This window comes from Acomys minous (genome assembly GCF_964271855.1).
Source record: "Acomys minous genome assembly, chromosome: 15".
NCBI classification, from domain to species: Eukaryota; Metazoa; Chordata; class Mammalia; order Rodentia; family Muridae; genus Acomys; species Acomys minous.
In genome coordinates, this window is record NC_140497.1 from 56,199,321 (window position 1) to 56,219,537 (window position 20,217).

Here is a 20,217-nt window from a genome sequence, read left to right on the forward strand (position 1 = left end):
TAATCGCCAATACCATGTTTTTGTTTCCTTTTCTTTTCTTGACCTCTGAGGTCACAGCCCATGCTACTTCCGTATGCCCGCTTAATGGCATTAACACCAACTTCAACCCCTCTCACACAGAAGAAGGGTACTGTGGGATGTTTCATCCTGTTGAAAAGTGCTAGGCCAGAGGAAGGAGCTCATCAGTTTTATTTATGTAAGTAGTAATATTTAATAAAGCAGCTCTTGAAGCGTGCCACTACTATGTGGAAAGTTAGGATTGCTGCCAAGACCTCCATCTGATCACTCAGTCAGGACACTTGCTTGCCTATGATTTGAAGAAGGAGGAGCAATGTTCTGGTTTTAGACAGCTTTGAACTCTTGTCTTGAGCAGGCTCTTGCCATTCATTTCCTACACTGGTCTTAAGCTGAGAGGCGGGCCCAGTTGCTTTTAGAGTCGTCATTTTGAGTTGGGAGCGGCATGGTATCAAGTTCTGTTTGGGGAGTCCAGTGGAGGCTCTCTGTTCTGGGTACTTGTATATCCCTTGGTGAGTCATGCAGTAGCTTGAGTCATGTGGCAGTGGGGCTGGCGGATCTGGCAAAGCTGCAGATTCTGATCCAAGCTTTACCAGGTCCTCCAGCCCCACTGCCACAGTACTCAAGAATGCTTTACCCCTGTGCATCTCTGCTCACCCTGACACATGCTTTCCATTGGGAGAAGCAGTTGATCACTTGTGCCAACTCTGCACTGGGTACTCTGGAGGGGCAGAGTGATCCACTTCACAACACTGCAGGGGAGTGGGGAGACTTAGGATCACAGAGATACCCGGCTTTCTCCTTCTTTACTTCGTTCGTTCGTTCCTTCCTTTTGTTCATCTCACCACTAGTGCTCCAGATGTCCTTGTGAGGCACACAGGGAAGACTTCTGATGGGTCTGAGAGCTGGAATGGAAATCATCACAGTAGTGAATTACCAACAGGCATGAGCCCTTTGTTAATTTAGCCTTGATAAATAGGGGGAAGCTGGAGGGCCCTGAGCAGCTCAAGGGAGACAGCAGGAGTGAGAGGCACAGCAGACAACTCAAAGACAGAATCCACTCACTTGAAGTGTTGGTGAGATCACTCTTTAGGCAGAGAGTCAGTGAGGGTTAGGGGAACAGAAAGGAATGGTGAGACAGATGGAAAAAATATCCTCAGGAAATAAATACCCAGGAACCTTGAAGGGAAGACAGATAGGTAAGAAGTGTGTGACTAAGATGTGGCTTTTCTGCCATGTTCCCTTAGTGCCTGTCTGCTCCTAGGACATTTGTGGAGACTATGATGGCCAAGTTATCTTTAGATAGAATGAATATGAGCAGTGTGCACGTGTGAATGTGTGTGTGTATGTGCATGCATGTGTGTGCATGAGTGCACGTGTGTGTGTGCACGCAACAGCCATGGATCATGTATTACAAGTTCTGGAGAAGAGAACTGCTGGTCTCAGTTTGGCGATGAGGACACTCTGTGGGTACAAAGACACTGATGCCACCTTGGAATCAGCCTTACGTCTGCTTAATTGTTGCTAGCCCAACTGAAAATCATTTATTTGTTAAGCCAGCCCTTTGACATGCAGCGTGCCTAGCTCTAGTTACTCTGATAATGACTTGGATAAACAAGGTGAACATTTCTCACTCTTGCCTAAGGAGGCACAATGGGGAAAGTAAGGTCAGGAAGCAGCCTTTTCATGGCTGAGCGATGGATGCAGCACGGGTGGAGAGAGACAGGTACAACATGGATGGTGACAGGTGCAGCATGGATGGAGCAATATAAATTAAAGGAGAGCCACATTGTTCAATATTCACAAAGCTATAACATCCATGAATGTCCAGACAGCTTATTCATCTTTTCTTCAAATGTTTGATCCTTCTCCCAAATTTATTCTCATGGATTTTGCATCACAGTGAGAACTGTTGAAATGACACATCTTCCTTGTGAAAGCTTAGCCGCTCTTGGTCAACTCCATTCCATTCCATTTGGTTTTCTTCTTCCACTTCATTCTGGAAGGTGTCAGAATCCTGTCTGGAAGGCTCCCCAAGGCTCCATCATGGTACTTTGGTCAAATCTTTGTAAGGGTGCAATTGCTTTAATCATTCTATTACCAAGCCCTCCCCCACCCTTTCTAACATTTGCCAACCTGGAGTAAGTGAGATGCGACCTCTTAGGAGGCTGGGTTCTGGGTATATCGATAGTGTGGGACATTACCAGAGATAAATGCCAGAGAGGAACGCCAGTCAAAGAAAAATTTCAAATGCATGAAATGTATTTATATTTCTCTTTTTCCATCCACACTTCTTTCCCCTTGTGTGCGTCCTTATGTGAATACCATCTTCTCTTTTCAAGTCACAGACCACACATGTTACCATCCTGCCATATGTTCATGTGTGTGCATATGTGTGAAATATGTATATACCCTCTGTGTAGCTTCACCCAGGAGGAAGCCTGAAATTTCTTCTCATTTGGGTACATGTGACCCCACTGGCTGTCTCTAATTTCCCAGGCAAACACTACTTAACTTATGAGCTAAAATATGGTTTAGAAAAAAAGCCAGTGTGGTGGTACATGCTTTAATCCCAGAACTCAGGGAAGCAGAGGATCTCTGTGAGTTCGAGGCCAGCCTGGTCTATAAATTGAGTCCATGACAGTCAAGGCTACACAGAGAAACCCTGTCTCGAAACAAACAGAACAAAACACACACACACACACACAAACACACACACACACACACACACACACACACACACACACACACACAGTAAATGTGTATTTATCTCCTATAGATCTTTGAAATTTAAAAGGGGACTTCAGAACTTAATGAACTCAAAGGAGTAAATCTCATTTGGTAGAAATCTGGCTATCATGATAGAAATATTTTAACTGTTTCTGTGGTTCAGTGTGTGTGTGTGTGTGTGTGTGTGTGTGTCTTCTTATCTCTAAGAAAAGTGAGTTTTGGCTTTGGATCAATGGCGTCGATTATCAACTTCATTCATTCATAAAATCCCACAGGCATTGCTTGCTCATAAAAGAAGCATTAACTAAACACCTACTCTGTTGCAGGCTACAAGGAATGCCCAGGATGTGGGTGATTAATGGGGCAGTATGGCAGGTAGTGAAAAATGACGGCCAGAGCTAAAATGATGACTTGTGCTAGACCAGGAACACTTGCCAACCCTATGCCATCCATCAAAACAGGGAACAGAAAGAAAGGGGAAGATGTAATACAGTGAGCACTCGACTGTAATCCATGCACCTAAATGGCTGTGACTCAAGGAGAAGAGGATTGGAAAAGCAAGAACAATGCTTCTGTCAGAGCAACCCGCTCAGCATTTTTAGAAAACAGTTCCTATTTTAATAGCACGTGCCTTTCCTGTCAAGTGGCATGTCTGGCAAACAGTAGAAGGCAGCACCTTTAGGTGCTTTAAGTGTCTCAACAATAGATGAAGTCATCTTAAAAGGACCACAAAAAAACTTAACATCTGGCACGTTGTCTCCATCCTGGTGTGACAAGGGAGGAGGGGAGGAGGGTGCTTGAGTGGGCGTGGCTCCTGCCTTGATGATGCACAGGGAGACCTGTTCACCCTCTGACCTTCTTACTGAGCCTGCGTGAAGATGACTTCCCAAGCGAGAGTAGTACGAATGTATTATCTTTCACCATTATACAAACAGCTTTTCCACAGAGTCACAGCAGAGCCCAGAACAAAGAATAAAAGGCATTTACAAAACCTTGCAGTGTGCGGCTATGATCTTTTAAAATTCCTGTGGGTGTGTGTCTGCATGGAAGTGCAAGCATATGTCTGCCCATGTGTACATTTACGTGTGTACATTATTGTGTGTATACCTTATGTGTATTATTATTATTATTATTATTATTATTATTATTATTATTATTATTATTATTATTATTATTATTACCCCCTAATGTAGACCTGGAGTTGTGGACAGATAGCTTTTGTAAATTCTGGGCTTAATGCTCTGCTCTTATCATCACACAATTACTTTTAAAAAACATTTATTTTATCTGTTTTGTGTGTATGTGTGTGTGTGTGTGTGTGTGTGTGTGTGTGTGTGTGTGTGTAGATGCTTTCCTCAGTCTCTCTCCACCTTGTTTTACTTTTGAGATAGCGCCTCTCACTGAACTCAGAGCTTATTAATTTGGCTGTCCAGTAAGCTTCAGGGATCTTTCTGTCTCTACCTCCTCAGGTCTAGGATTGCAGTCGTGTGCTGGGATGTCTCACTCTTTACATGGTGTTGGGGATGTCAGCTTGGACCCTCAGGCTTGTGCGGCACACCTTCAAGTGACTTGAGCTGTCTCCCCGGCCCACCGTCATGGAGTTCCTTCTTTTCTCTTTGGCCCTATGCTTTGTAAATGAAGTTCAAAGAGATGCACCTGAGAAGCAGAGGTGGCACACGCAGTGTGAGGGGCCTGTTCCTGCCAGACTACTTACATAGAGAACTCACACTGACCCCCAAGCACGGGAGTGTGATGGCTCCAAGAGGCAAGGACCGTTCTTGAAGCTAAAGGTAACTGTAAGGTCACCCAAATGTTGGTGGTCAGAAGAGGCCACTGTCCTCTGTGAACCAGAATATGTTTCATTTTTAAAAATTTAGTTATTTTTATTTTATGTGCATTGGTCTAAGGGTGTCAAGTCATCCACCCTGCTAACCACCCTATTCCCTCGGTAACCCCTTGCTTGACCAAATTGTGGTTTTTGCCTATATAAACTAACTCTGGCAGAGACTGGTTGTTACAGTTCCAATGCTCTTACATTGGACAGTGTCCATGACATCAGTATCTCTTTCTGCCTGGAAATAAAGTTGTTTTTTTTTTCTCACCCCTCTCATGGGACACTTGATGTTTTCATTTGCACAACCACAGACTCAATATTTTGACTTATTTTCTCTCACAAATTAGTTGATGAATATTAATTGGAGGAGGGAGACAGGTGGTGTGTATGTACTTCGTTGCTCTATTTTATTAAGCTCTCTATTCTTAATTTACTGCCAAATCTTTCTTAGTCCTTTAGTTTCATAAAGGATTTCATAAAATGTTCTTTTTAAGAAAATGTAGCCCGTTACTTTCCATCTCATTGGCTATATCATGACCTAACATTTTATGTTTGTCCTTTTGCTTACTTTAATTCCTTTTTAGGGTTTGCTGAAGATGGTGGTATATGAGCTAAATTAGCAAGAGATGCTGAGATTCTGAATATAGAACAGGCTCCTCTAGATGGATGTAAAGTGCCGCCAAGTCTTCTAAGTTGTAAGCTGTGGCTAGTAATTCTCTGGCGAATAATTTTGTTGGAAAATTATTGAAGTTTAGGGCTAAGCATAGTTGGTATCTAATCGCAGTTTGGATAGTAGCTATCATGTATTTAATAAATTAGAATTACTTTCATGATTGAGTTTAAGCCCAAACAATGAGTTTCACATAAAGTTGGATTTTGATTCTACTCATGAGTATAAATGAAATGTTTTATGCTGAGAATAATTAGTTTGGGTTAATCATACCACCATGGAGGCTGGCACAATATTTACTAACCCTTAGAGGTATAGCTTTCATTCATTGCTTACGTTTTTTTCCTCTTTCACAGCTGAGATTTTATTGGCTGAGGAACAGAATACAGACATTTCAATTCTTAACAAAAGTACCCAGACTCTGAAGTCACACATACATTGCGTTCACGTGCCCACATGAAGAGCCATGAGTTGTCCCTCTTTGAGCTTATTCCAGTGACGTTCCAGAGTCAAATTTGACAGGTTTTCCTTAAGACCTCACACAATAACCTCAATTCCACTGACTCGCAATTTTATCCTACAGACAGTACATACTCAAAATTTCCACCTTTCACAGCACATTATCACAATTATTAGAAAAATGGACTGCCATGACCAGAGACGTTACAATTGTGACAGGGCAAGGACCGAGGAGTGGTTTTCTTAGGAAACAGCTCTACTAGAAACAGGAGACCAGATCTAACTGAAAATATTAATATTCCAGACAGGAATGCACGACAGACTCCATATTGCTGTTTAGCACGCTGTGTTGTAGGATATAAAACTAGCCCCTCTGCGGAATGTTATGGTGACCCCGAGACAGTCCCAGCCTCTCCTCATTCAGTATCCTGCTATTTTCTGGTTGTGCCAAAAAATAAACAACCAGCAAGTGATTTAACCTCTTAAAAATCATTTACACTTTAAAAATGGGATGAGGTAGGATTCCCCCACCTCTTTAAAATGTTTCTAGAGCTTCTAAAACACTCGCATTTACAAAATAATTGATAAAAATATTCCTCTGGATTGTACAAGAAGGGAGGCAGGGACCACTGACAGACAGGATGGAGGGTTAGTCAGACTTGGCGTCTTTCTCTTCTACTTCAGAGGCTGGACTCTGGTTTTCTGTCTCTCCATTTTCTGCAGGCAGATCTATAGCTTGCTGGTCAGCCACTTGTGTCTGTTTCCCCTTTTTTGGCTTCCTGTCCACCTTAGCAGGGGCGGGCTTGGGCTCCGCCTTCGCCGCTCCATCCAGGCTAACCTTTTGCTTGGGCATCTTGGCCTGGCGGGCCCAGGAGCCCATATGCTGTAGGGCCAGTCCTCATTGCTTAATTTTTAATCACTGCTAGATCCCATGGGGATGTGGCAAGGTAAGATGTCTTAAGCTATTTTTTTCCTTTTTTTATTAATTTATTCTTGTTACATCTCAATGGTTATCCCATCCCTTGTATCCTCCCATTCTTCCCTGTCTTAAGCTATTTTTAATGTGCTTGATACCCTCTTCTTAGGGTTTGTAAGAAGTTCTAAGGGATTTGACACTGGGTTATGGAGATTTGCATGCATAATCTTACCTCCTAGGACCAAGATTTTATGTTTATGGAATAAGAGAAGATCCAGCTAAGCATTTTCTGTGCTTCACTTTGTGTTAAGCTACATTAACTAATTTGTTAATAGGTGTGGGAAAGATTAAGCTTTGTCACAGGTGGAAGCAGTCTTGGCGGGCTTTACCCTTGGGGCACACCATGAATACCTTGTGAGAGACTGTTTGGAGCCTTCCTGGGCTTGGAATTCAGGAAGCCTACCTGGGAACCCCACCGTGGCTATTGTTTTCCTAATTGACCCTCGAAGGGAGGAGGAGACCGCCCTTTGCATGTGACTGGGAAGAGGGTGAGAGAAAAACAACAGGTTGAGAGAAGGCGAGGGGAGAGCGCGAAGAGAGAGGAAGGGACCGGACCAGCTCGTGGGACTGAGACACCTAAGGACCCGTCCTGCCGAACAGATTCCAGGAGGTTTTAATCTTCTGTCCCTTTAACCTTTTTTTTCCTTCTTGTATATGCTAGTTGGGTTGTATAATAAAGTTTAATTGTTAATAAACAGAGCCAACAAATAGGTAAATTATATTTAAGAGATTTTTTTTAAAGAAAATGAGTTTTGAACTAATTAATGTAGATTCATGTTTAAATTTTATTAATACTAAAAGGTAATTTTAATTGTGAGAATCATTAGAATGAATGGGGTGTTCTATAGGTTTAGTCTATTGTTTTGGAGGTTTGGCAAGGAGAAATACAGTGGAAGGGGGCAAGGAGGACACACACGCGCGCATGCGCACACACACACACACACACACACACACACACACACACACACACACAGATATAGGTATAGGTATAGACATCTGTAATGAAATGCCTACCAGTATAGTAAGTCAGTCTGGTTCCTGACTCGCCATGGTTCTGTAGTACCCACTGTTACAGTTTCCCTCAGGCTTTGCTCCATGGTCAGCATACAGAGACATTCATGGAAGGCTACTGATATTGTTTCAAACTTCTATGTGTCCTCAGGGGGAATCAAGTGCATGAAAAAATAATTAGCATTTTTTGCCTTGTTCCAGAGATCCTCAGGGACTGTCACACAAATTTTATCTTCTGCTGAATTGCTTCAAGTTTTTCTCAATTTAGGAGGATGATGGCTGTCAAATTCTTGGTAGGTATTCTCTGCTAATGAAATGAGCCAATTCAAGACAAATTAGAGGGGAAAGACAGCTTTATTGGGGGCAGCTCTCAGGCAGGTTTACTGATCTCATATGGGTGTCGAGAGCAGAGAGTTTACACTCAGAATCCGGAACAAAAGAGTCAGGCCAAGAGCAAGTGGTACGATTTAGCAAGAGAGGTTTATTAGCAATACAAAGGCAACTACAACAAAAGGCAGCAGCTAAGGCTCCAAGGCCAAGCCACCAAATACCATTTCATTATACTCTTAAAACTATCTTAATTCTAATAGGAGTAGCATTTAGCATCTTATAATATCAATGTTCTGGGAGCTTATGCCATTAGGGTATACGACCTGATATCGCGAAGTTCTGCCGAACAGGTTCGCTGCTGCGACTTGATTCAGTTCTCGGGTTGTTTTCTGACAGCATGTCTGTCTGCTCTGTTCGGGGAGAGCGCCTGTTGGCTGGTAGCATTTTAGGTAATCATGGTGACAGAGAGAGAGAGAGAGAGAGAGAGAGAGAGAGAGAGAGAGAGAGAGCGAGAGAGCGAGAGCTGGCTGCTTCTTCTCAGGGTTTTTATACTTAACTTAACTTTATCCTCTCTAATTCACACATCTAGCTTTCTGCGTCACTCTTATCACCAACTTGCAGTCGTGGCTGCTCCTAGGTCAGAACTTACTATTAAGGTTTTATCTATCACTCACACATCTGGTCAGACGTCAGCTTTTTGGGCTGTCAGCTATTTTCTACGCTGGGCTCTGAAACAAGCCCTGACATGTAGCTGCTTCCTACACTGGGCTTTGAAACAAGCCCTGACATGTTTATTACAATGGGGAGGTCAGTGAAGTCTCCATGCAGACGACAAAGTGGCAGGGGGCAGAGAAAGAGGATAGAAGAAATGCAGAGAGAGAGACAGAGACAGACAAACACCGACAGTCCAAAGTGTCTGGATTATTCAGTGGAGATCCTCTGGAGGAAAGTTCAGGTAGGAACAGAGGAATGCCGGGAGAATCTCAAGGCCAGGTCCGCTTTGATATGCTGAATGGGTACTTCATTTTTATGGGAATGAGTATTTTTCTGGCCTGTAACTCTGTGTCTAACAACCTGCCAGTTGCCCTCAGAGGACAGATGAAGTCATTAGGGTCTATGGGACTGGAGAGTCAAGAACTCATAAATCACTATGTGATGAAAGGGAGAAAACAGATAGCAGAAAGGAAGAAAAAGGAAGGAAGTAATAGTTCCTCAACTAAATGAAAATAAAAACACATAATACTACTCAACCCATGAAGTACAGTACAGTCTATCATATAAGGAAATTTATAGCTTTAATTGCCTACCTTTTTTTGGGGGGGAAGGGGGTTGACACAGGGTTTCTCCATGTAACAGCTCTGGCTGTCCTGGAAGTCACTTTGTAAACCAGGCTGGCCTCAAACTCACAAAGATCCACCCACCTCTGCCTTCTGAGTGCTGGGACTAAAGGCGTGCACTACTCCACCTGGCTTAATTGCCTACCTTTAAAAATGTATATAAGTACAAATAATTGACTTCAGTATAAAGTAAAAAATTAGGAAAAATACAAACAAACACAAACCTACTAGAAAGAAATGACTTCAGTACACAGTTCAAAAATTAGGCTTACTTGTTTTAGGCTTTAAGATTCTAGCTTTTACTTTATAGAGACATGTTCTCTCTATTTCTGTTACCTGTAGAACTTCGATCATGAAGTCATGCTTGACTTCATGAAAGAATTCTTCTGCATTTAAAATTTCAGCTTTGATTGTTATTTTTTGCTGTCTAGTAGGTTTCAGTTTGGTTTGTTTGTGATTTTTCTTTTTGTGTGGGGAGGAGTGAAGGGTTTCTCTGTGTAACCTTGGCCATCCTAGAACAAATGGATGGAAGTAGACCCAGAAAGACATGCATAGTATGTACTCACTTGTAAGTGGGTATTAGCCCAACATAATGTCCTCTAAGAGACTCCACCCAGCAGGGCATCGGGACAGATAGTGAGATTCGCAGCCGGACTATGGGCGAAGCACTGCAAGTCGTATAAGCTGTATGGAAGGGTTGGGGGATGGTAGAGCGGGAATGGGGCCGAGGTTGTCAGGAGCTCCACAGGACTATCAAGGCTGAGGGATCTGGACCCAGGGGGACCTGCACAAACTGATGCACCAACCACGGACATTGCAAACAGAGAACCTAGACCCCCTGTTCAGATATAACCAATGGACAGCTCATTCTCAACGGGGGGAAGTGGGGGACTGCCTCTGACATGAACCCTGGTGCCCTGGCTTTGATCATTGCCCCTTGGCAGAGAGGCCTTGTGGGAACACAGAGGAACAAGATACAGGCTCAAGTTTTCCCTCATTTTTTCCAATATCAATTTTGAACTAATTATTATGTTAAAAGAATACTAATATCTACCATCTCACTTATCTAAAGTTGCTACTCAGTCCTATTTCACTAACCAAAAAAGTTATGTCTACAACTTTATATATTTTCTCATCACTTGGTGGTTGACTTTCTTTATCTGGCCAAAACAGTTGTTCAAACAGCCAGCACAGTCACAGGCATCAGACCTGTAAAGCACTAGAGAGTAGTAAGGACATGATACATTAGAATCGATTGAGTATGGAAAATACCTACTGATGTTAGGCTTAGACAGCTACCGTGTAACTATGCATAACTGTGCGGGGGGGCGGGCACCCTTAGTGGCTCTTGGCTTAAAACACAGGCAATTCCACCTTACCTGTAGGCTCCATTTTCTAGACTTCTGCTTGGCACATAGCAAGCTGAGGGTCAGCCTGAGGCCACACCACCTGGTCCCGGTCCCAGGAAGCTGCTTGCTTACCTTATCTCTGCAGCTGCATTCCTCAGAACTAACCTCCCTGTCCTCGAAGTTTTTACTACTGCGGTATATAGCAGAACAACCTCATTAGGCCCTAGGAACCCGCTTACTTGTCACCTTTGCTTACTTTCTTATCTTAAAGTTTTTACTAGGGGGGTTAGAGAGCAGAATAGCTGCCATTAGGTTTCCATAGCAACCCTGCTCTTGCCCCTCTGAAATTCTATAAAAAACCTTGTGAAATTTTTCTATAAATGGGGCTTGATCAAAATTCAGACTTGGCCTCAATTCTTCGTGTTTCCTGTCCTTTCACTCCGACACCCCCTCCTAGGTTTCGTCTGAAGATCCCACGGGCGGGGCAGTTTGGTGCCCAGATGTGTGGCCTGAGGCACCGGGGAGCATGCAAGGAGCGCCATCTTAAGACTACAGTCGCATCATACAATGAGGTCCCGGCAGAGAAAGTCCACTCCGTGAGTGAAGCCCCTCAAAGAGGTCGCTGTGGAGAAACGCCCACTGTCTGAGTGAAGACTCGCATACAGATTGCCATGGAGAAACATCCACTCCGTGAGAGAAGACCTGAGAGGTAAGCAGATGGTGATATTATGGGACAAGGAATTAGTGTACATGAACAAGTCATAGGTGGACTTAAAGATTCTCTCAAGGCATGAAGAACTAGCGTTAAAAAAAGATTTTGTTTATTTTTTTCTCTTCCTTAAGGACATTTGTCTCTGGTTCCCACAGGAAGGAACCATAGATGAAAAAAGATGGAAAAGAGTGGGCGATGGTTTAAATGATGAAATTTGATTAGTGATATCTTCTGTGTAAGATACTTTCATGAGGATATTAAAAATGTGTTAGATGAAGGTGAAAATTTTCTTAAAGAAGAACTTAGAAAAGGTCTGGAAAAATGTAAAAGTCGGCCTACCCAGTCCTCCATTAAGGACCCCTATTAAATCCAAAGGCTGTAAATCTCCTCTGCCTGAAGAGTCCCCTCCCAGACCTGGGCGCTGCCACTCTTCCTTGTCTGTCTTCTTTGTCTGTCTCTCTGTCACTCCACTTTCTTTCTTTTTTTCTTTTTTTTTAATATTTTATTTATTTCATGTACATGAGTGCTCTATCTGCCTGTACACCTGCAGGCCAGGAGAGAGCATTTGAGGGTGTGGGTGGTTGTGAGCCACCATGTGGTTGCTGGGAATTGAACTCACGACCTCTGGAAGAGCAGACAGTCTCTTAACCGCTGAGCCATCTCTCCAGCTCCACTTCTTTAGTTTCGCTTTAAAGCTGGAGCATTTAGGTCACAATGTCAAGGTTGCTCTTCGCCTGTGCCAGGAGATAGTGTACCTCCTGACAGGGAAGCTGGAAGACATTCTTGACCTCTAGGAGGGGGAGTCAATCCCCCTCCACTTGGGGAGTGCTCTCCGCAAGCCTGATCACCAGGTCCGATTGCTCACTTGGTTCTGGTTTTGGTGTAGTCCAGACTATTGTGGCTTTTTGACTATTGTGGTTTTCTGGTTTCGTTTATTTTTGTCTATTTGTGTGGACTTTCTCACTATGAGACAAAAAAAATCAAACCCCCTTGACTGTTGTCTTAGACCACTGGATATACAGAAGGACTGGGGCACATGACTTGTCCCTCATAGTGAAAAACAAATCTGTTACTTTTTTTGTCTTTGGTGTTTAAATGTTGGTTTATATATTATATTCTGTTGGAGAAAAAAGAACAAAGTTTCATCTACTGGCCATTAGCTCTAACTCATTTCATTGATTCTCAAGAAAAAGAAACAACAAAAACTGATAAACTAGCTCTGTCTGTTGGTGCCCGGCTGGTGCTCTGGGGTGGGGGGAGGCCAGGGTGGGGCCTCTGGTGCTGGATGAGGGTGCCCTTCCAGTGTGCTTCACCTCTTGGGTGGCCAGAACTGATGACTCAGACAACCGATCAAAATTAAAAAGAACAAAAAGGAAAGGGAATGAGAGCCCAAGGTTTCTTCTCTAGGGACTGGCTGTAACTGAGGCCGAGGAGAACTTAAACTGGCCACATTTTTCCTATGGCTGAGGCTGTAAAAGCGGCTTCTGGCTGGAAACTGCATGGGGGTCATAAAAGGAGGCTCTTTGATCTGTAGATAGGCCTCTTTGCAGAGATCTCCAATAAGTTGGTGTAAACTTAGGCTTATTAGCCATAGAAGGCTGATGGCCCTCAGTCAGCTACCTTATTTGCGAATCTACAGAGAAATAAGAAGTAAGAGAGAGAGAAAATAAACCACTCACACACATACATTCAAGAGGAGAGGATCAGGAGAAAAGGTAGATGAAGTCAGGCATCTTAGCTTCAACTGAAGTTAAGCTTCTCAATTCTCCCCACCGCGTTTGTTGTAGGAGACCGTACTTTATACTTCTGAGAAAAGTGAATTACCTCATAGTACAATTAATCACAAAAGCAGATGAATTCTAAAATATAACAGGTTATATGTTTAAAATCTAAACATCTCTTATCTATGTATCCACTACAGCATCCTGGGCAGGATGCAAACTCGGATACTCCTAGTTTCTCGCTTATCTTTCACAGGTTCTGCCTTTAAGCATTTAACATGTAGGTGTAAGATCCTTTTAAATTATGCTATAAAGTTAAAGAAACTTTTTGTCAGTTTTACTACATGTTTGTTTCTTATTGACTTTAAAGGTATTAAAACTGCATCTCCAGCATATATCTGAACTTTTATCTAAAGGTTAATGATTTGCTTACTAAATATAATGTTTAAATTTTAAGTTCAAACTCTTGTTTAAAATATATGAGTGCATATGCGTTTGTAACACAGATACTATGTGATTCAGTCCTAGTTCAAAGCACTGTAAAAATCTGGTTTTAAGTTCTAAAAGTTATAGTTGTACGCTATGACTTCATTCTTAAGCAAACTTAACAGGACTCGTTTGTATTAATTACATTGCAGTCAATAAATTAAATATATTAGTAACACTGATAAATTTTCTTTAAAAAACTGTTGTATTCTATAATGATATGCCATATGGAAACCAAAAATGTTTCCAAACCCTTTAGGTCTTGATGCTAAACTAAAGAAACTCTAATTTAATGGTTATCATTTTATTATTAACTGTTATGTAACTTCTCAGGGTCTTATTGTACGTTAAAATCATGGTGTGTAAAACAGGAGATACAAATTAATGCTGGGCATAAACTTGCTCAGCTATTACTGTTTCCCTACATTAAGAGCAAAGCAGTTCCAGTAAAAAAAAAAAAGGGTTTAAAATACAACAGTAATAATAATTATAGACATAATAATAAACATTCTTAAGCCATACTGGTACTTTAACTACAACTGGTATGTAAAGTTAAGAGCTACTATCACAAACTATTTAAAATAATTAAAGCTTATGGTTTTGTTAGGTACTAGCTCAGTTAATCACAGGTGTTTTCTAAAAGTAATCAGCCAATATATAGCTAGAAACAAGCAATTCAGATACACTAAAAGTAAACGGATATGGTCCTCTAGCACTTGACTACAAACTATAGATTATAACATTCTGTTTTATGTTTATAAAATATAGGTTAGGACAGACAACTAAAGACAGACGAGGATTGAGCACAGATATGCTGGTCTTCAAGCTTATCAGAGATCTGCTAAATATAGCATTAATTATATTTAAACTAATTAAAACAGAGATTAACACATCCTAACAGTGATTTCCTATGATTAAAGGTCTAAAAAATGTTTAATATTTGAGGCCCTAAAAATGTGTTTTAAATGTTGGTAAGTACAAATTACAGATTTAAAATAAGATCAGTGGTTATACTAAACTGGTAAAGTACTGGCTTCTTATTAAAAACGAGTCTGTCAAATCTGTATATCAAGTCTTCTGGAAAAAGAAATTGTTTATGCTTTTACTGTGTTTCAAAAATGTAAGCCTACTCTAACTGCTTTATGGATACAATTTTAACTTCTGTCTCCAGTCTGTATTTGTCTCAACAGATTTTTACCTGATTAACAGACTCCATGCAGAGGTCACCTGTAAATTACAAGCTGCTAAGATTCAGACCTACTATTCCTCCAAAAAGGCAGACTTTGCGCTGCCCTCAAAGAAGTGTTGCTTTTATATTGACCACTCTAGGGTGGTCAAAGATAGCATGGCCAAGGTTAGAGAAGGCTTAGAAAAGGGAAAAAGACAATGAGAACAGAAAGAGAATTGGTTCTCCACCTCCCCTTGGCTTACTACCTTGTTGCCCTCCATTCTGGGCCCCCTGGTAAGATTTCTCCTCCTTATCTCTTTTGGCCCCTGGGCTTTTAGACGCCTTACTACCTTTGTAAAAGAACAGCTAGGTGCTCGAGATGCCGGAGTTATACAGGTGCATTATCATAGCCTTGACTTGACAGACCAAGTCCATGATGTGCTTGAACACTGATGTACTTTCGTTCCCCTTTCTCTGACACAGGGCTGCTGGCTCTGTGTGTGTGTGTGTGTGTGTGTGTGTGTGTGTGTGTGTGTGTATGATGTAGATGTGGGTACTGTAGCCTTTGCCAACTGTAAAAGTTATATTAATGCTTCTTCTGCACTATGTACTGATAACGCCACAGTGTTTGTTTGTGGCTCCAACCTTGCTTACACCTACCTGCCTCAGAATTGGACAGGGAGCTATGCCCTGGCTACGCTTCTCCCTGATGTCAGCATTACTCCTGGTGATGATCCGGTGCCAGTCCCTAGCTTTGATTACATTGCTAGACAACACAAAAGGGCTGTCCAGCTAATTCCCCTTTTAGTAGGACTGGAAATTACTTCAGCCCTTGCTACAAGTTCAGCAGGCCTGAGTGTTTCCATTCATAAATATGCAGAATTCTCAAAACAACTCACAGACGATGTTCAAACCTTGCCCAGCACTATCCAGGATCTACAGGATCCGGTCGACTCCCTGGCTGAGGTCGTTCTTCAAAACCACAGGAGCTTGGATTTGCTAACAACAGAACAGGGAGGTATCTGTTTGGCTCTACAAGAAAAGTGCTGTTTCTATGCTAGCAAGTCTGGGATCGTTCGAGATAAGATTTTAAAAGGCTACAAGAAGACCTGGAAAAGTGGCCACAGGAAATCTTCGATAATCCCTTTTGGAGTGGGCTCCCCAGGTTTCTCCCATATCTTCTCCCCGTTTTGGGCTCCTTCCTTGGTTTACTAATACTACTATCACTAAGACCCTTTCTCTTTAGCAAACTCATGGCCTTTGTCAAACAGCAAGTGGATGGCATACAGGTCCCTCATCACAGGCTGAAGCTTACAGACCAAGGCTGTTCAGATGAATAGCAGGCAATACCCAGAGTGACCCCACCTAAGACAGGGCCAGGAGTCAAAATGCTACCCTTGGACCCAGTGACGGGCTATAGAGGGCAGCAGGGGATTCAGAGCTAGTGACAGGATTATGTACAACCGGGACCGTATCAAACCTAAGACAGAGATGTCAACCAATTTTCAAAAACATCAAGCTGTTGGCCTCTCGATGATGGGTAAGGGACGGTCTGACGAGATTGATGCAGCCTAAGACAGGCCTGAACCACCCATCCAGTATATATTTATAGATATATATCTCTATCTATCTATATATATATTAGAAAAGGGGGACCTGTGGGGGGGCACCCTTAGTGGCTCTTGGCTTAAAACATAGGCAATTCCACCTTACCTGTAGGCTCCATTTTCTACACCTCCGCTTGGCACATAGCAAGCTGAGGGTCAGCCCGAGGCCACACCACCCGATCCCAGTCCCAGGAAGCTGCTTGCTTACCTTATTTCTGCAGCTGCATTCTTCAGAACTAACCTCCCTATCCTTGAAGTTTTCACTACTGAGATATATAGCAGAACAACCTCATTAGGTCCTAGGAACCCGCTTGCTTGTCACCTTCACTTACTTTCTTATCATGAAGATTTTACTAGTGGGCTAGAGAGCAGAACAGCTGCCATTAGGTTTCCATAGCAGCCCTGCCCTTGCCCTTCTGAGATTCTATAAACACCCTGTGAAAATTTTCAATAAACGGGGCTTGATCAAAATTCAGACTTGCCCTCATTTCTTCATGTCTCCTGTCCATCTTTCACTCTGACACCCCCTTCTAGTTTTGTTGGAAGACCCTGCGGGCCGGGGCACAGCCTACTTTAGGATGCAGTGACCTATGATGATGTGCATGTGAACTTCACTCGGGAAGAGTGGGCTTTGCTGGATCCTTCACAGTAGAGTCTCGACAAAGATGTGACTCGTACCTGGGACTGAGTGGGGCCCTGGCAGAAACTGAGCAAGCACCTTGTGCCCAAGGAGCCCCAGTTGTCCCTCAGGGCAGCTGGTGAGAGGGCCTTGCCCCCGGCACTCCCAACCTCCACTTGCTGTTGTCCCGGCCTTTGCTGGAGGGAGGGGCTGAGCACCCTGGGGTGAGAGGGTTGTGAACCCCAGCATTCTGAGTGCCCCGTACCATGCCTGTCGGGAGCTACCAAGACGGGAGAGATGGCTCCTGGGACACGTGTGAACCCTTGGTTTTGCTGTTGCCCCCCAGTGTCGTCGAGCATCTGAGGGCAGGACTGGAGCGCGCAGACTTGGAACCCGCTGCTGCCACTGCCAGGCCTGTGTGCACACTGAGTGTGGGGACTGCCATTTCTGTGGAGACATGAAATGGGATGGCGGGCACATTAAGCAGTCATTCCTGCTTAAGCAGTGCACTATGCCTGTGCTCCCACACACAGCTGTATGCCTTCTGTGTGGGGAAGCTGGGAAGCAGAATAAGGTGGAAGGAGAGGAAGAGAAGTTTGGTTTGAGCCTCATGGAGTGTACAATCTGTAACGAGATTGTCCACCCTGGCTGCCTGAAGATGGGAAAGGCTGAGGGTGCTATCAATTCGGAGATCCGCAACTGCTGGGAGTGCCCCCAATGTACCCAGGAAGGGCGGACAAGCGAGGATGCAGGTGAGGGTCCAGGGCACCATGGGGCTGACAATGGTGAGGGGGTGGATGGAAGCTGACAGTGGAGCCACCACCTCCACCTCTACTCAGAAGAAAGGGACGCTTGCTTGCTGGCCCTCTCCCTGCTGATGGGCCCTAACCCTAACCCTAACCCTGATGTGTCTGGGCCCCCAAACGGAGGGAGTGGGAGGCAGGGAATAAGACCCCCACCCCAAGGGAAAAGGTGAAAGGAGGCCAAGAGAGGCACTTGAAGAAGGTGGGTGGATATGCCTACCTCCTCGAAGGAGTAGACCCAGGCTGCCCTGGCCTTCTGTCCCCCAGGCTTCTGAATCCAAGCCTGGCATTCTCATCCTGCCACCCTGGGCTCCCTCCGAGAACTGGGAGAAACCCAAGCCACCTATGGCTTCTGCTGAGGGCCTGGCAGTGCCATTCCATCACCACAGAGGGAGAAACTTGAATGTTTCAAGCTTATGTGCCAGCTGCTGGAGCAGGTGCCTGATATCTCTTCTTCCTCCTCAGACTCAGACTTAGCAAGCACATCGCTTAGTGAGGACAAAGCTCCTGGAGAGGCCTGGAACGGCCTTCAGCCAGCCTAGGCCAGCTGAAGGAGAACTGTGGGACGCAGTGGGCTATATGCCCTGGCAGTGGGGGACCACTGCTCAATTGTCCCCTGGGCCCTGCCCCACCACCACGGCCTCCACAGTTGGAGTGGCACGTGGTACGCCCCCCTCTCCTTGAAGCCCCAAGCCTGACACTCTGCTTTTGCTGCTGCCTCGGGCTTCTTGTCTCCATGTCTTCCAGTACCTTGGACCCCAAGAGCGATGTGTCTGCATGCTATTCTGCTGGACTTGGAGCTGCTGGTGCTTCAACAAGTGTCTGTGGCCTTGGATGGACCTAAGCCAGAGGAAGTCACTGACCCCACCCATGCTTAATGGAGTGGTTCACTGCAAGCCATGTGCTCTGGACCTCAACTGGACAGGTGTCTTCAAAAAGAGCAGCTCATGTGGCTTCTGAACCAACTTCAAGGCTTGCAGGAGTTGGTGCTTTCTGGGTGCTCCTGGCTCTATGTCTCTGCTGTGGGCTCCACCCCACTGCCCTCACTGTGACTCTTGGACCTCCACTGGATTGAGGATGTTAAAGACTCCCAGCCTCGAGAGCTGCTGCTGCCTCCACCAGACTGGGAAAACCAAGAGCTGAGGCCACCTGCAGTGGGTGGCATAACTTCTCCCCACAGGCCTGGAGCTCACCGATGCCTCCTTGATTCTCCTATTGTGTCATGCTTCCCAAGTCAGTGCCCTCAACTTGAGTAACTATGCCTATGATGGAGACCCCAGTGTCCACCTCATTACAGTGCCCACACCACTCTCCAGGAGATGCTGATGTGAAAGACCCCCGAAGGGAGACACTCACTCAAGCCTCGGGATGGTGCACACTCAAACAACCATCTTGCTTCAAACACATGAGGCAGTTTATTGGCGGAGCTCCGGGTCGACACGTATCTCACGCAGGAGACAGAGGGGTCGACCCAGAAGCCCAGGAGCGTAGGGTTTATATGGGCAAGGGTCGGGGGGAGGGGGGGGAGCGAAAAGTTTTGGTGCTGCCACACACGATTGGTTGTTTCAAACATTTGAACATCAGCAAATTACGTAGGCAGATCTAGGGTAAGGTCAGACTTAATCACATGGGAACAGTCCTTGGTTCCTGTTTTTCTCGGAACCCAAGGGTAGATGTTTATCTGAGCTAACGACACATCTGGTTAAACTCAAACCTGGAACATTGTGTGCGGGCCTCAAGGGGGGATTAAGCAAACACCATAAGATCGGATGAGGGGTCTTGGCTCATTACTCACTCGACCATGTCCGGTACCTGTTTCTCTCAGGAATTTGTCCTTGTGTATCCTCCCTATCTTTTATGGCCAGCCGGTCCCTGGAACACTCAATAGGCCTTTGTCTCCTATCTCCGCATTCTTTGTGACTTATCATCTGGGGCCTTGGGCTAGCATACCTGCCGACCTGCACTCTCAACTATTTGGGCTTATGAGTTAACGAGCTCTGCTGTTCTGGTTGCTTTAATGCTAATTAAAAATTCTCTTTCAGATGCACCTCGATCTGTCTGGATGCCACCGCCTCATGGACCACTGCCGCCACCGCCTCACAGACCACTACCTTCCACTGTTTCATTGCTGCCCAGGACTTCGCCACCTGGACCTAGGCTCCTGCTGCCTGCTCTCACCCGAAGCTTGTTCCATTTGGCAGCCGCTGGGCCCCCTGGCCCCTTCTGTTGTCCAGAATAGAAACTACTTCTCAAGGACAGCTCCTGGACCTCTTGTCTTCTTTTCGCCCCCTGATGGGAGTCCAGGTTATTTTCTTCATGACTTGACACTCCTTAGTTTAATATCTTGGAGTTTCTGCCCAGGGATATGAGCCAGCCTTCCCCTTTCCCAC

At 44.5% G+C, this 20,217-nt stretch overlaps 1 pseudogene across 1 annotated transcript; it reads left to right on the forward strand.

Moving 5' to 3' along the window:
• The first annotated feature begins 11,382 nt into the window (after nt 1–11,382).
• Nucleotides 11,383–20,120, forward strand: LOC311584172 (F-box/LRR-repeat protein 19-like; annotated as a pseudogene). The gene is made up of 6 exons: nt 11,383–11,420; nt 14,840–14,984; nt 17,371–18,029; nt 18,158–19,148; nt 19,412–19,434; nt 19,870–20,120. The product of its transcript is annotated as an F-box/LRR-repeat protein 19-like (transcript).
• Nucleotides 20,121–20,217: the final 97 nt, after the last annotated feature.